Source organism: Eptatretus burgeri, chromosome 16 (assembly GCF_056783735.1).
Source record: "Eptatretus burgeri isolate ZD-2024b chromosome 16, Ebu_testis_v1, whole genome shotgun sequence".
In the NCBI taxonomy this organism is placed as follows: domain Eukaryota; kingdom Metazoa; phylum Chordata; class Myxini; order Myxiniformes; family Myxinidae; genus Eptatretus; species Eptatretus burgeri.
Genome location: NC_140976.1, coordinates 51,778,392 through 51,792,395, shown reverse-complemented (window position 1 = coordinate 51,792,395; position 14,004 = coordinate 51,778,392). Strand labels below are relative to the sequence as shown.

The 14,004-nt window shown below is 49.1% G+C and overlaps 1 protein-coding gene across 1 annotated transcript in view; it reads right to left on the bottom strand.

The window, feature by feature from the left end:
• Positions 1-13,603, bottom strand: part of LOC147011061 (sodium- and chloride-dependent GABA transporter ine-like) — a 205,902-nt gene extending 192,299 nt beyond the window's left edge. The window contains exon 1 of the mRNA XM_085859605.1: positions 13,575-13,603. The gene's annotated coding sequence lies outside the window, so the exon portion shown is untranslated. The remainder of the gene's footprint in view (positions 1-13,574) is intronic.
• Between the last annotated feature and the right edge of the window lie 401 nt (positions 13,604-14,004).

The window sequence follows — 14,004 nt, the reverse complement described above, 5'->3', positions numbered from 1 at the left end:
AGAATTGACAAGTTAATTTGCAATATTTTCGATAAGACCATTGTCATCGGCAAGATATTGATTTTAATTCAAGTTTCATTTTTTTTCTTCAATAAATGGAGGAGAGAGTGAAGGCATTTCTAAGGATTATTTATGTTTTAAAAATTAAGATTCAAATGTGCATGTTGGAAACTAAAAAGGTTTTTGCACTCTGCAGGAATTTTTCTCATAAATAAATGAGTTATTGTCTCAAATGTAAAAAGAAAACTAATACTAAAAATATTTCATATATTAAAAGTAAAAATAACAGGGTTATACAAAAAGGTATATGTTCGGTGTGTGGTTCAAAAAAAAAATCAATTTATCTCCAAACACAAACGAGGAGGAGATATTCAAAAGTTTTTATCAGGAAGTAAATTTACAACTACTGGAATACCAGGGGAATTACATCTACCAGGGTATTCTTTCTGTGGTCCAGGCACAAACTTGGATAAAAGATTAGATGAGGCAGAAAATAGGCTATAATGATGTCATTGAGATTGAAGAGCAATTTGTTGATGAATTACATCAACCAATATTCACAAAGTTTCAGAGAAGGAAAGTTTATTCCAAGGAAGTTCATTATATATGATCCGGTGATTTGATTGAACTCAATAATGATAAGGGGTACAAGTATGCTTTAACCGTTATTGATTTGAGGAGTAGATACGCATGGGTTGTCCCGTTAAAAAAGAAAACAGGGAATACTCTTATGTTAGCCTTTCAACAGATATTTAATAAAAGTAAGAGAAACCCCAAAAAATTGTGGACTGATGAGGGTAGAGAGTTTTATAACAAGACATTTATTAATTTTCTAAAAAATAACAGTATTACATTACACAGTACCTTTAATGAAGGAAAAGCCGTTGTTGTTGAACGTTTTAATCGTACCTTAAAAGAGACTATATAAAAAATTCACACAACTCGGTTCACAACAATGGTCATCTTTTATTCAGGATATTGTGGGTAAGTATAATGACACGATTCACACATCAACGAATATGAAACCATCAGAAACATTTCCAAAATTAAAATATGAAAAAGAGATTCATGTCAGAAAACCTAAGTTCAAAGTTGGTGATATCATAAGAATATATTGGTGGAAATCTAATTTTGAAAAATGTTATTTTAAACGATGGACGAACAAACTTTTTTTAAATTGTTGATGTAATAGATACGGTTCCTTGGACTTATATGATATATGATTTAGAAGGGGAAGAGATTTTAGCTTCATTTTATTCACAGGAATTACAAAAGACAAAACTAAGCAGATAATACCCATGGGAGCAATGGGTTGGCGCTTCACTCCCTCCTACTATACACCTTTGTGGACACTCGAGGACCAAGTTCGAGGTGTATAACAGTATATAATGTGTGTCAAGGGGGGACGTTCACAGAATCCTCAACTGAATCGTCAAGGCTTAACTTTTGTTTGTTGATGTGTGTGTGTGTGTGTGTGTGTGTGTGTGTGTGTGTGTGTGTGTGTGTGTGTGTGTGTGTGTGTGTGTGTGTGTGTGTGTGTGTGTGTGTGTGTGTGTCCCAACCCTCACATTCAAAATCTCAATCCCAACCCTCATATTCAAAATCTCAAGCCCAACCTTCACATTCAAAATCTCAACCCCCCACCCCATCCCTCACATTCAAAATCTCAACCCCAACCCAACCCTCACCCAACACAATGTATTTTTCAAAATGAGATATCCACCAATATATATTTCTTATGTTTTTTTCATCTTTACGCTTCATCTTTTCTTTATTGACCCTCCATCCTGCTTCACGTAAAGGGTTCGTAGTGGGTGCAAAACGCCCGTTAAATAATCTGAACTGTCGAGGTCGACGATAACACTGCTCGGTTATCCCGATAGTATGGAACGGGCCGCCCAAGCGGCTCGTGTCCGGAGTCGACCTGTGGCGAGGTACGATCACCCGGTTTACCATCCGCGTGGGTACTTAGGTAGGTCGAGTTTGGCGAACAACCCTATCCTTCGTGGGTGGCTGATTGGCACGATTGTGGTGAGGTCGAAAGGCCCACCCGTGATTTGCTCCGGGCGATAGATCCCGGAGGGTCACGACTGAATTGTCCGTCCGGTGGGCGACGCGGTCGCGATTCGAGTGACGTGGCCGTCTGCACGCCGGCAGGCGCGAATTCGCAACACTGGTGTCAGGTCGTGGGACACGAACCCATCCCCCTCCTCGCAGCACTGGTGTCCGGGAGTGGGAAACGAACTCTCCCATCTCCAGGCTAAATTCACGGGGAATCGGTTCAGGGGTGAGAGGAGTGACCCCCGATTCCCTCCAAATTATGAGCAGGCCAAATTAATCCCTTACGAGAAATAAGATGGAGTCTCAAGGCGAGCGGGAGCCGGGGGTAGATATGGATTTAGAATGTGCAGAATCCATGGTCCAGGATGAAAGCCCCGAGCAGGAAATGCTGAATGAGCAGGAACAATTTTCCCCCCAATCGAACCCAGAGCCCAAGATGGGCGCGGCAGCGGCCACGGTGTATGACATCTCCCCTCCCCTTCTCCGAAACCCTCCCCCAATCCCTGCCGAAACGACTCACCCTAGCGCACCCGACATGGCCCAGCTATTCGCCATGCTGGCGGGAATAAATAATAAAATGGATGACATGGAAGCGAATACGCAAACACTGCGGGGTGAGATGCAGCGAATAGGCCATGGCCTGCAGCCAGGCATAATGGCAATGGCGAGGAGCGAGGCGCGGGCAGGGGAGCTCGGGAGGGCGACGCCACGTGTTGGAACGAACGAGCTGGGGTGAGTGCAACGGCTGTCAGGCCTGCAATGGAGGCTTGAGACGTGTTGGCAAAATAATTTGGGAGACGTGTTGGGCGAGACGCGTGGAGGTGACGGAAACTGTGACGGTGACGCAAGGGGAAAAACTAATCGGGGTGACGGAGACCGAAACGTGTGAGATGAGACACGAGGTGACGACGGAAAGAATAAAATGTATAGAGACAAGGGAGATAGAGGGTGAATTGGACGGGATTGAAGACGAGCGCACACACACAGAGTTAGTGGAGGACGATGAGGGTGAGCTTGCGGAGCGTGTGGGGACTCGGTGCGAGCAGCTGGATGGCATCCTCCAGGAACGAGGGGAGGGAGTTTGCCCCCTTGAGGCGAATCACGACCAGGTGCGTTGGGTTGTGCTTTGCGAGGTCGAGGGGAGGAGTGCTGCGAAAGGGTGCACACTGAGTTTGGGAGGTATAGAGGCCCCGGGAATCCTTGGGACACGAATCCCCAGTGTGATTGTCCTGGTGTGTGTGGTGAAAGGTGTGAGTGCACCCCGTCTGTGGAAGCGCCCCCGTGTGTGAGTGGTGTGGTGGCAAGTGTGCCAGGATGCGTGCTTCCCAGCACACGGTGTGTGAGAGAGACCACGTGTGTGAGGTCGTGGTACGTAAGGGAGATGATGGTGGGCATGTGCGAACATGCAGCCGTGTCTCCCAGTGTGAGTGTAATGGAGTGGAGTCTGAACGTCGGGACACGTGGGAGTGCGTGTGTCGAATGAAGTCAACGACGGCGACAGATAGACAAGGGCCGCGTAGCGGCTGTAGATGTATTGGGGAACGCGCCGGGTTCACCCAGCGGCGAGCGCGAGGTCTGTGTTGTGCAACGCACGAGGACACCACGTGCTCGCTTGCGGGAGTGAAGCCGGTCTGGAAACGAGCGCGGTGAATGTTTCCGATCCCGCGACGGACAAAGTTTAGGCAGGTAAACGGATTTGGACCGGATGGGTTCTCTACGTGTGTGTTAAGCTCCAATGGGCAGAGCACGTGTGTTCGCGTGGGGAACCCCTCGAGACGTGGGGCTTGTTTTTTTATGCGCCGGGTGACGTCATGACTGCGTGTGTGGTTGGAATCTGGCAGGAGGGTGAATCCCTGCCGGATCGTGCCGTCCAAGAGGGACGAGGGACGCGAAGAGCTGCCATGACGTCACGCCACAGGTGCGTGGCTGTGAATTGCCGCGCTGGTGCTGCTCATGTAAAAAAAAAAAAAAAAAAGCAAGCCTCGCTTTCGGGTGAACAGGATTCCCGGGCAAGGGGGGGAAGACCCCCTGGCCTGGGCACAGTATGGAAGTAGATAGGGGGAAGGGTTAGCTTAGCTGGACCGGCTTCATGGGGCAGGGGTAAGTCCTCATGGGGCCCGTGGAATGGATTAGTTCGAGGGATTTCGGTGAGCTTTAGGATGGGAAATAATATTTGAGGATTTGGAGGACAGTAACAGACTGTGGATGTGTAGAGGTGATGTAGCTTAGCTACGTACTGTTAAAAGGAACGTGCTGTAGTGTAAGGGACGATGTGGGAGCAAGAGTTCGTTAGGGGATGTAGTGAGCAGGATGACAGAGTTCAGCGGTGTGTGTGTTGAAGAGTTGGTGAGTTGAGTGGAGACGTGGTGAGTGAGTGAGGCCAGCGGGTCTGTGTGTATCGAGCGAATGTGGAATGCATGGTGCGATGAGTGATTGATGGGAGGAGTGACTCCCGCCCAACGGACCCCGGGGTCAGTGTAGAGTGAGTTAGTGGGTTAGTTAAATTGACAAAATGGAGGTCGTTTTGTTGTTGGTCGGAAAGTAGGCTCGAAACCCGTTTGTAGGGGTGCAGGAGCACTGTTGACGGGCTGGGAGCGTGGCTGCGAAAGGTGAGTATCACTGAGTGGGTACCCCGGGCACCGGGCTAGTCGGCCGTGGTAGGCCAAGGGCCCATGGGGGGACTGGGATCGCGTAGTGGGCACGGGTGCCACCGCATGGTGCGGGGGCCCGGGGCACCATTAGCCGCGTGGGCAGTGTTGTGGGCGCGGGTGAACCTCGGAAAGGGGCCCGGGAAGCCAGCCTGCCATGTGAGCGTTTCAGGGGAGTCACTAGGGAGGGCACTCCCCGGTGTTTAGGGAGCTGGTAGGCTCAGAGGCAGTGTAGTGCCCGGGGGTGCCATCGTTGGAGAATCGGCAGAGGGTTGTGCCTGCCAAGGGAGCCACGCGTCCCAGCCATGAAACCGTGTGAGGGCACGGAAATAAAATTGGGGGTGCGAGGCCTGAAATTGTGAGGATACCAACATAGGCGACGGGAATCTGGGTTGTTAGAACCAATAGTTTAAGCGAGAAGCGCTTGTTGAAAGCCCCGGGATAGTTTAAAGATTAATGGTTAGGGTAGATTAGGAAGTGTACCCCTCCGCACCATCCATCCCTTCGCTCACGTTGTAGGCCGCTTGACCCACTTTGGGTTAAAGATCGCTGAACTCTGGGGAGGCCATCTTGAGGCTTGAGTTGGGCCTCGACACAGGACGCTAGCTCTCCCTTATTCCCCTCTGGGAAGGGAACATAGGGGTTGGGAGTAGGCTAGGAGATGATAGGTAAGCCAAACAGGGACGATAAAGGGGGTTAGGGGACGAATTATTGTGGCGAGGAGTAAAAATAAAATAAAATAAAATAAATTAATTGGGGCTAAATTGGTTTTTACAAATTAAGGGAGTGGGTATGTCGAGTGACAGGCAAAGGCGATAGGTGGGAGGGAGACAGGTAGGTAGGTCTGAGCCCGCCTTCCGAGTGGCCAGCACCACCGCACTCCCTCCATCAAAATGCACTGCAAGGCAAAGGCCGGCCAACTTCATCAGCAGCTGTTGTTTTGCTGCGAGGCCTGTACCGGCTGGATCGTCTGCAGCTGCTGTGCTTCAAGGCCTGTGCCGGCCAGTTCATCTGCCAGCAGTTTTTACTGCAAGGCCTGTGCCGGCCAGTTCCTCTGCCGGCTGTGTTTGCCTGTACCGGCCTTGTTCTGCAGGCTGTGGTTGCCTGCTGCCTTTGCCATGCCATGCCCACTGCCCTCATCTACTTTTTGCCCACGTTCAATTTTGTTTTGCCCCCCCTTGGTCATTGCCATGTGCGCCAGGATCGTCGCAACAGTTTGCAAGCTGCAGGGACTGCCCTGTAGGCAGCCGCATCACGGGACCGCATTGGTGGCCCGTGCAACGTTGTTTGCTGCGTCAGATCGACTCGCTTACTGCAGGGACTACCCTGTATGCAGTCGCATCACGGGACCGCATTGGTGGCCCGTGCAACGTTGTTTGCTGCGTCAGATCGTTGCGTATACTGCAGGGACTGCCCTGTAGGCAGCCGCTCCAGGAGACTGCATTTGCGCAGCCCATGTGCCGTTGTTCGCTGCGCCCTTTTAAAAGCGGGAGGCCGAGGACTGCGTGTGAGCAGCCGGCCACGTTGCCTGCCACCTGCATTGCTTGAGCCAGAGACTGCATGCGAGCAGCCTGGCTCCCTGCTAACTGCTTTCTCTTTGCAGAGTCCATTGATCCTGGGCCATGGTTTAGTGTAAAATTTTTAAGTTAAGGTTAAGATGTACTGTAAATATGAGTGCGTCCCCGGCGTGTATGTCTTTGCACCGGCAATTTTATTTAAGTCATCCGTATGAGTGGGTTTGTTTCGTTAGTTACTCAGCCCTCAGGTTATTTATTTTGGGGACACGAATACCATGAATGTCGCACTCAGGGATCCGTAGGTAAAACGTACTCGGGGAGAACTACACATGATGGCACACAATAATTTGATGACTCGGGACGAGTCTGTAAAAAGTGGAGGGGGTAGTGTTACGGCTCTGGAAATTCACAAACCACCATTCAGGGCCCGTAGGTGAGATATCTGTAAGTACATGTTTAGTTAGCCCAAACCCAATGTATAGAGGGATTTTGTGTGATTCCTTTGGGCTGCGATCCTTTGAGTTAGGCGTTCTTCTGTTCTATCTTTATTTTGAACCAACCACGTCTCAACCGCCATCACACAACAACCACCTTAACCACCACACCAGCCATCATCAACAACCACAACCACGCTCCAACCCTCAGAGAACAACTACAACGCCAAAAACCACGCCACCGCCACCGCCACCATCTCCGCTCCCACATCATCGCATCACCGCCATTCCCAAACGGCACCATAACCATCAAGCACCACCGAAAACACTCCACCACCTTCACCTCTCTCCTTCTCCGGCCATTCCCGCACCACCTGTGACCACTGGGTGTCGGGCTGTCTCGGGCCCTTTCGGCGATAGGTGCCGAGCGCACCGAGCCGCGAGCACAAATAGCAGCCTTTCCGAGGGAAAATTCGGATCAAGAACGTTACACGCCCAATTTTCCTCCGTCCAATTAGCAAGCGCGGGGCGGCTTGGCCCCGTCTCCAGGCACGTCTGTGTGAAATCTATATATGCAAATTCTAGGATCAGGGGAGATTCACGCCCCCTTTCCTCCGACCAATGGGCGAGCGTGGCTCCGCCCCGAGGTCATCGTGATCCAGATATTTGCATATTAGCTGCTCCTGCCGGCCTATAAGAAGGCGAGCGCAAGGCGAATGAAGTCCGTGGAGTCGGGTGGCGAAGTCATCGGTGTGGCAAAGAGTTGGGTTCTGGAGTTGGCTGAGAAGAGTTGCAGGAAGAGGCAAAGGAGCTCGGGTCCGAGACGAGAAGGACGGCGGTCGGTGACGAGGTCGCGGTGTGGGATCGCTCGTCGCGGGACCCAAGCCAGCCGGCCATTCTCCTCCCCCAGGGCATCAACAATTCCCCCTTTCCCCGGCGCTGAGATAGTGCAAAAAGGGGGCCCCGTTCCCACCCCACTCCAAACGTCATGCCAACAAAACCCACCAAGGAGCACAGATTCAGGGCACAGCCACACGGCCACATCTGCAGCTCGCCCGCCAACGCATCACGAGGACGTGGGTAGGACCCCCATAGTCTCGCGGACCTGGCTGCTCCTCCAGGTCACGCGCACAATTGGCCTACAGGCCCCTCTGCCCCCTTGTCCATGAGGGAGGCTTCTTTCCTTTGCTTTTGAGTAAATGTGTGTTGGCGCCGTCTGTAAAGTAGAACTGTATAAGTGTTGCCGTGTGTGCGCATCGTCGGTAGTAACTCTGCGTCGTTGTTGCTTTTGTTTTGGTTGCTGTATGTGCATTTTGACTGTTTGGCTGTTTGGCTGTATATATGTGCTTTCCGTGTGCCAGGAAATAAATGTGCATTGTGTGAACCGTTTTCCCGTTTCGCTTCGTCTTTTCTTTATTGACCCTCCATCCTGCTTCACGTAAAGGGTTCGTAGTGTGTGCAAAACGCCCGGTAAATAATCTGAACCGTCGAGGTCGACGATAACACCGCTCGGTTATCCCGATAGTACGGAATGGGCCGCCCAAGCGGCTTGTGTCCAGAGTCGACCTGCGGCGAGGTACGATCGCCCGGTTTACCATCCACGTGGGTACTTTGGTAGGTCGAATTTGGCGAACAACCCTATCCTACGCGGGTGGCCGATTGGCACGATTGTGGTGAGGTCGAAAGGCCCACCCGTGACTGGCTCCGGGCGATAGTTCCCGGAGGGTCACGACTGAATTGTCCGTCCGGTGTGCGACGCGGTCGCGATTCGAGTGACGTGGCCGTCTGCACGCCGGCGGGCGCGAATTCGCAACAATATGTTTATTTATATATATATATATATATATATATATATATATATATATATATATATATATATATATATATATATATATATATATATATATATATATATATATATATATATATATATATATATATATATATATATACTCGTCGATGATGATTTGTTTATATATACTAATTGGATCGTTTATCTTTCGTCTTTTGGTCCAAATTATCATTGGTCTTCACAGCCTTGATACATTCCCACGTGCTGTACTGCTTGAGCATGACCTTGCCATTCACCAAGCCCGATATGTGCTTGGGCCAGTGCGGGGACGATATGTTAATTATTATATTATTGCCAAATGATACTACTATTATTATTCTTGTTGTAAATATTATTAGTGTCAATTAATAAATACTTTCTTCCAATGTTATTATTGTTGTTGTTATTTATTTAGTAATTAGAATGTCATGCTGTCGTAGAAGTATGTATTAAGCTGCTTTATACGTTAACACAGATTCATGTATAGACGATATCATGGTGCACATTTAAAACATGGGAATTCTTCTGGATATTTTGTAGTTAATTAGCCCAATCAACTCAGGAGGTCATGAACATTTTAGTGCATCACATTCCACATCAGGACACTCCAGTAAACTCCACAAAAAACATGACACACACACACACACACACACACACACACACACACACACACACACACACACACACACACACACACACACACACACACACACACACACACACACACACACACACACACACACACGAACTGATCCAAGAGGAAAAGGCAGTGGATGAGTGCTTCGTTGAAGGAAACATTTCTCATCCAAAAATTTGAAGAAACCCAGTTTCCTCACAAATGTCAAGCAAAAAGATGTCCACCAACACCATACAAACTTCTAACATGAATAATTACAGAAATGATGTGCCATCACCTAACACAACAAGGAGGTTTGGAGGCAGAATAAAAGTTATGGAAGAGAGGTTGTTTTGGAACAATTGACCACCTACGACTGAACAAGGCCATTATTGAAAGTTGCAAAATGCGAAGAACCAAATTGTCCACCACCTGGACAGACTATAAGAAAGCTCTTGACAGTGTCCCACATTCAGGTCAGATCAGGTATGGGAGCATGTGCCCAAACAGCACGTTGCTGCGTCCACTTTCTGCCGGTACTCCAGGGGCCTCCGTCTGGCCATCCCCAAGGCAGATGCCAGATGCCTCCTCCACTCACGAGAATCCCCGCTGAGAGACTCTGGTGAGCAGGATCAGCGTCAGGAAAATGAGCCACATGTCCATACAGCCGTAACTGATGCTCACGGACTATGCAGGTAACAAATCTCATCCGAGTCTCTCTCAGCAACCGCTCGTTGGACACAAAATCCTACCAGCGATAGCCAAGGATTCTCCGAAGAGACCTGGTACCAAAGGAATTAAGTCTCCGTCTCAGATGCTTGGTCAGAGTCCAAGTCTCGCATCCATAGAGCAAGACTGGAAGTACCAAGGACTTGAAGACTCGGACTTTCGTCCTCCCGCACAGGTACCGGCAGCGCCACACCCCATGATCCAATGAATCCATGACTCCCCAGGCCCGACCCAGATGTCTGTTGACCTCTGGCTCACAGCCAGCAGAGAAATGAATATCACTGCCAAGGTAAGTGAATCTCTCCACGACCTCAACATCCTCACCACAAACAGACACAGACAGGACAGCAGCATCCAAGATGTCACCAGAAGCCTGGATCTTAGTTTTGACTAAAGAAACCCGTAATCCCAGCGGCTCTGACTCCTCATTCAGCACCTGGAGGGCCCCCAAAAGGATATCTAAACTCTCCGCAAAGATGACTGCATCATCTGCAAATCAAGGTCCGATAACTTGACATTCCCAAAGGATGCACCGCAGCTTGATCTCTCTGACATCCTCCCTAAAATCCAGTCCAAAAAAGTGCTGAAAAGTGTGGGGGACAGTACACACCCCTGCCGAACTCCAGTAGCAACTGGAACTAAGTCAGAGATGGTACCACCACACTTCACAGCACTCTCAGTACCAGAATATTGTTCAGACATCAGATCGATCAGTTTTGGTGGCACCCCACGAAGACCAAATATCCTCCAGAGGACATCCCGATTCACTGAATCGAATGCTTTACAGAGATCAACATCGGCTGCAAGCAGCCCCTGCCGAAACTCTCGTCTGCGTTCGGTGAGGACAAGAAGAACAAGGATACGGTCAATCGTTGACCTCTTTGGTGTAACGTCTGACTGCTCTGGACACTGGTGCTCAAGCAGATGGTGGCGAACCCTATCAAGAATTATTCGAGCAAAGACCTTGCCCGGCACTGAGAGCAGCGTCACCCCTCGGTAATTGTTGTAGTCTTGGCGATCACCCTTCCCTTTCCAGAGAGGACCAACAAGGCCCCTCTTCCAATCAGTTGGGATGACGCCTGTGTTCCAGGCAGAGCACAAAACTGCATGCAATGACATGAGTGCAGCATTTCCACCAGCCTTGAGAAGTTCAGCATGGATGCGACAGATCCCTGGAGCTTTTCCCCGTTTCAACCAGTTCACCGCAGCCCGTGTTTCCACAAGCGAAGGTGGACCACAGTTGATTCGAGGGTCAGCAACAGGGATTTTAACACCCTTGACGTCCAACTCGACAGCTGGGGGATCAGCCCGGTATGACCGCTCAAAGTAACCGGCCCAGTGGGCCTTCACTTCAGACTCCTCTGTCAAGAGACTACCACTCTCTGCTCTAACTGCAGTGCTCCGAGGGATGGGCTTGGATGAACGCAATGCGCGAATTCCCCTGTAAGCGGGACGAGAATCACCTGTCCACAGGTGATGCTCTACCCCCTCACAGATTCCTCGCACATAGGTCTCCTTGTCCACCCTCAGTGCACGTATCGTTTTATGCCTCAGCTCCCTGAACAGCTCAGCTCTGCCATTCAGCCTGGCCATGTGACTCTGTTCAATGGTATCCAGTGTCGCTTGAGAGACAAAATTCTTCTTTGCTCTGCGGTGAGTTCCAAGACCTCCACCGGCAATATCAAGGATGGTGGTCTTGAAGGCACTCCACAACTAAACTCTTCAGTACCCCCAAAGCACCCAGACCCCCCAAGTGTCCACTCAGCCTGTTCGCAAACTCCTCAGCAACTCTCTCATCCCTGAGCTTGCCAACATCCAGCCTTGGCTGGGATGGTACCATTCTCCAGGATTTAAGGTGTAGCTTTAGAGTTGCTACAACAAGCCTGTGGTCAGTATTGAGGAACTGAGCACTCCGTTAGACCCTGCAGTTCTGGATCATCCTCCAGCGATCATCAATGAGGACATGGTCAATCTCCTTTGCCGCATCACCAGCGTTGGAATACCAAGTCCAGCGATGAGCTTGTGAGCGCTGAAACCATGAACCAGCCACCTAAAGTCCATGACTTCTTGCAAATTCAAGGAACTTAATGCTATTCTGGTTCATATTTCCTGACCCATGGGGACCAACACACATCTCATAACCATCCCTATCAGTTCCAGTCGATGCATTGAAATCCCCCAAGACTACAAGTGTGTCTCGCCTGGGGCACTGATCAACCACAGACTCGAGCATGGCGTAGAATGCATCCTTCATGGTGAGATCACTCGCCTCAGTCGGAGCATAAACAGAGACCAGGGAAATGACACCTAAGGAGTGACGAATCCTTAATCTCATAATACGCTCGTTGACCAGTGTTACCTCAATTATCATTGGGGTCAGCTTATTGGACACAGCTACAGTAACTCCTTTGGTATGGTAACCATCAGAGCGACCAGACCAATATTAGGTGTAACCACCCACCATTATCTCCCCGCAATCCGGTCTCCGAACCTCAGAGAGAGCTGCAATCCCGATGTCCAAACGCTTGAACGCAGATGACAAAAGAGACAGGTGATCATCCTCTCTTAGGGATAGGACATTCCAGGGACCCACCCGAAGGGACCGCCTCAGGTTCACCCAAGGAGACCGCCTTCTGGTGGACGACACCTCAGCACCACTCCGGCACACTCTCCCGCAATGTGACCCAGGGATGTTTTCTTGTGGTTTCCCTCCTATCATCAAAGATTGGGGGTCCCGAAGGCTTTTCCCCAATCCCGTCATCCGGTGAGCTGCCCTGTGAAGGGAAGCTGCACAGGAGGTACTCCCATGGAGTGGGTTTTCAGATTTTTTTGCGTTTTTGTGTTTTGCGGAATGAAGGGTTTTACGGTGGCCAGAGTGTAAATCCTGCCACCAACCTCCTCATAAAAAAGTAACCCAACTGCAGGAGGACATCCGCAGACACAGTTGGGCACTAGATATGGATGGCCGTTGGCTCACAAGGAGCTCCTCCGCCCTTTGACAGGTTTTGTTTTTAATCCTGCTGGGTGTCCATATCCAAACACCCTCCTCACCAGAAAACCTGGTGGGGGAGACGGTTTCGTCGCCTTACAACCCGACCATGGAACAGGTTAGTACAGGTTTACATGGTGCCTGTAGCAGGTCACAGATCTAACCTGACCTGACCTGACAGGTCACAGATCTAACCTGACCTGACCTGACGTCTCACTTTTGTGGTTGATAAAATACATGCAAATATACAAAATCAATCTCCAAGTAATCAAACTGATTGAGAAAGCAAAGGAGCACTCAGAAGGAAATATCAAAATACCAAATGTTAAGATACGGTGTGGCATCTTCCAGGGAGAAAGTCTTTCCCCCTCTTGGGTTGTCTGACGCTGGACCCACTGAGTAACCTCATTAACAAACAAAGACACAGATACACCTTAACAACCAATGAAAGAACATCCAAAGAAAGAGGAAAGGTGACACACCAACTATCCATGGATGATTTCAACCTCATCACACCAAATGATGAAACATTGAGAGAACAGCTAAAACTAGTAAAACGGTTCTCTGAGGATATTCAAATGGAATTTGTACGAGATAAATGTATGAAGTGCACATTTGTACAAGGTAAACCAACAAAAACAAACAACATAAATATTGAGTATGAAACAACAACACAGCAGTTAGAAAACGAACCATCATTACAAATGCCTTGGAGCATAAGAGGGCCAGCAAATAAGAAAACTCCTTACCATCCACAAAAAACAATGCATCCCAATAATGTACCTGCAGAGAAGAGAGAGAGAGAGGGAGCGGTCTGATGGAACTCAACCAATTGCACAGAGTGACGAATGTTGGACTAGCTGAGTATGTGAAATGCTCAACAGACTATCAAGTTTTATTTTATACAACTATGAACACAACAAACCTGAAAAGAATCTGCAATTCACCATGCAATTCATTTCCAAAAACAGGTGCAGATAGAAGATACCAAAGGAAAATGAAACAGCAACAAATACAGCCCCAACAAATGCAAAAAATACAAAAGAAATGTATAAAAAGAAACATGAACAAATCTACACCAACAACTAGAGGAACAATAAAAGAGATGGAAAATAAAAAAAATAATTGGACCAAGTTGGAATCAACAAAGAAGTCTCTTTGGAATAGCTACGAAGAGGT